Genomic DNA, 2,899 nt, shown 5'->3' with positions numbered 1-2,899 from the left:
TATAGGCCTCTCAGATCTTCAGAAATAATCCAGTACAACCTATTCAACTGATAGTAAAAGCTGAGTGACTTCCCTACTGACAACCCCTGCAGAGGAGCTTAACCTGGAACCAGACCTCTTGACTCCTTCCAGTCTCCTGCAACTGAAGTCCCTCTCCCATACTGTCAGGACCATATTCCTAACAAAGCACTGCCAAGAGAGAGAAATGAAGGGGGCTGGGCAGTGGCATACAGAGTTGAGAGACAAGTTACCATGCACAAGGACCCAGATTCAAGCTCCTAGCCTCCACATGTGTGGGGGTGCTTGGAGAGTGGTGAGACAGTGCTGCAGGTATCTTTCTCTCTCCTTTTCTATTGTTCCCTCTCCTCTCAGTTTCTCTCTGTCCCATCAAAAGAAAAAGAAAAAAAAATGTAAGGAAAAAGAGAGAGAGATATTAGTAGTTTTTCATTGTAAAGAAAGACAATGAATGAGCTTTAGTGTATTTGGTTCTCACAATTCTGAGGGGAAAAAAATGTTAAATCTGTTTTACAGATTGAAAACCTGAGATGTGTGGTCCAGGAGGTGGCACAGTGGATAAAGCATTGACTTTCAAGCATAAAGACCTGAGTTCAATCCCTGGCAGCACATGTACCAGAGTGGTGTCTGGTTCTTTCTCTCTTCCTATCTTTCTCATGATAAATAAAATGTGTGTGTATATATATATATATATATATATATATATATATATATATATATATATATATATATATATATATCAAACAAACAAAAAAAAAAACCCTGAGATGTAAATCCACAGAAATCCATCAAAGTCACAGAATTCTTCAGGTAGTAGTATTGAAATTCACACCCAGTATTTGTCCCCAGATGTTGTCAAGAGAAACTCTGAAACAATGATGTCCTGAGTATGTTGAAAAGGTGAGGGTCATCAGAGGCCTAGACCTCCGATGTGAACATCTGCTAGGTGATATCTGGATGGGTGTCATTGTCTGAAGACAATGAGAAGAGATTGTCTTATATACATTTGTCTGAACATTAGTTAGGTAAACAGAAACCAGATCAGGTTAGATGACAGCATTTAAGATGTCTCACTCCTGTGCCCTTCTTAGGGTTGATGCTTTAAGTGCTTTAAGACGTTAACATAGAAGGGTAAAGTTAAGTCTTCATGAAACCCAGAGAAGAGATTGTAAAACTCCTCTTTGGATCCTGTCTGGAGTCACAGTAAAACAAACAACAACAAAAAGACACTTGTAGAGGTCAGCCAGATAGGTCAGTTGACTAGTACATTGTTACTGGCGCAACTCAGGTTCAAACCTGGCCTCCACCACACAGAAGAAGGCTCTGGTACTGTCTTTCTCTCTGTCTTTCTATCTGAAAAAGTTGGTCTGTAATGGTGAAACTGCAGTGATGACAAAAGAAAAAAAAATCTATGTAGAATGACTTAGTCATCAGGGCTTCACTGATCCAGATCAACTTTTTTTCCCCCCAGAAAAAAAAAAGTAAATTATATACGTATAAGAAGGGAAAAAGATGTCCCACTCTATCAACTTTTCACTTCTAGTTCTTAGAGATAACATAGTGGTTGAAGGTCTCTTTTTCACTTGTTAAATGTAATGATAAGAGTTTTTAAACTATCCCCATTAATTCTGAATCACAAATACTTCTGAAGGTGCTGTTAAAAAGTGCACAGCGGGGGCCAGATGGTAGCACAGCGCACATGGCGCCAAGCACAGGACCAACTTAAGGATCCCGGTTCAAGCCCCCGGTTCCCCACTTGCAGGGGGGTTGCTTCACAAGCGGTGAAGCAGGTCTGCCGGTGTCTTTCTTTCTCTCCCCCGTCTTTCCCTCCTCTCTTTATTTCTCTCTGTCCTATCCAACAACAACATCAATAACAAAAACAACAATAATAACAACAACAATGGCAACAAAAGGGAAAAAATAACCTCCAGAAGCAGTGGATTCGTAGTGCAGGCACCGAGCCCCAGTGATAATCCTGGAGGCAAAAAAATAAATAAATAATTTTTAAAAATAAAAGAAAAAAGTGCACAGCATGAAATCAGAAATTTTAACTTCAAATCTTTATCAGACTCAATTCGGTAAGGTGCAGATAAGGGAAGGGTGGAGGCGATAGCCAGTGTCAACAAAGACCTTCCTCAAATACATCAGTAGTAATATAAATCAGTAACTTAGTGAAATACACAAAATTGACATGGTTCTTGAATTCAGCATTGATAAGCATGAGAAACTGATAACAAAATGCCTGACTGACTACAGGGTATGTCAATAGATTTAGTAGAAGGAAAAAATAAGGTGTGTTTTCTCTGGGTGAATGGATAATAAGAGCTTTTATTTGTAATTTTTTGTTGTTGTTTAGCATTTCTCTAAGAAGTTTTATAAGAGAATTCCTATACTTACTTTTTAAACAATCATTTAAGTGAACAGGTTCCAGGAATAGAATTTCCTGACTTAACTCAAACACATTTTGAAAGGAATTGAGATAGCAAATGCCAGTGAATTGCTGAGATTACATGGAGATTATTGCTTGCTACAGAAAGTTTTGGGTTTATCTCTGCACACTGGTGCCGACAGACCTAGAACAACATTTTCCCTGAGACATGGAGCTCTGACCAACTCTAGCTTCCTAGAGCATAACAATTTTTTGAAGAACTTTTAAGAGAGCACACAGCCTGGTGGTTAAAATAGAGACAGACCTGAGTCTGAATCTAGGAGCCACACCTAGAAGTAGATGAAAAAAAATATTTCCAGGCTCAAATAAAACTTGTCCTGACATGCCAGCAGAATGGAATTAGAGAACTTTCAAATCCTTGTGTAAATGTTCTGCTTGAATAGGCTATGAATGAATAGGCTAGTTAGTCAATGCCCAAATACTGGGCCAAATCTA

At 38.8% G+C, this 2,899-nt stretch overlaps 1 non-coding gene across 1 annotated transcript; it reads left to right on the top strand.

The window, feature by feature from the left end:
• The first annotated feature begins 1,093 nt into the window (after positions 1-1,093).
• Positions 1,094-1,221, top strand: LOC132538532 (small nucleolar RNA SNORA26). The gene has a single exon (XR_009549882.1). It is a non-coding gene; the product is annotated as a small nucleolar RNA SNORA26 (small nucleolar RNA).
• The last annotated feature ends 1,678 nt before the right edge of the window (positions 1,222-2,899 follow it).

Source organism: Erinaceus europaeus, chromosome 4 (assembly GCF_950295315.1).
Source record: "Erinaceus europaeus chromosome 4, mEriEur2.1, whole genome shotgun sequence".
NCBI classification, from domain to species: domain Eukaryota; kingdom Metazoa; phylum Chordata; class Mammalia; order Eulipotyphla; family Erinaceidae; genus Erinaceus; species Erinaceus europaeus.
The sequence above is the reverse complement of the archived record's forward strand: the minus strand, read 5'-3'. Positions and strand labels throughout refer to the sequence as shown.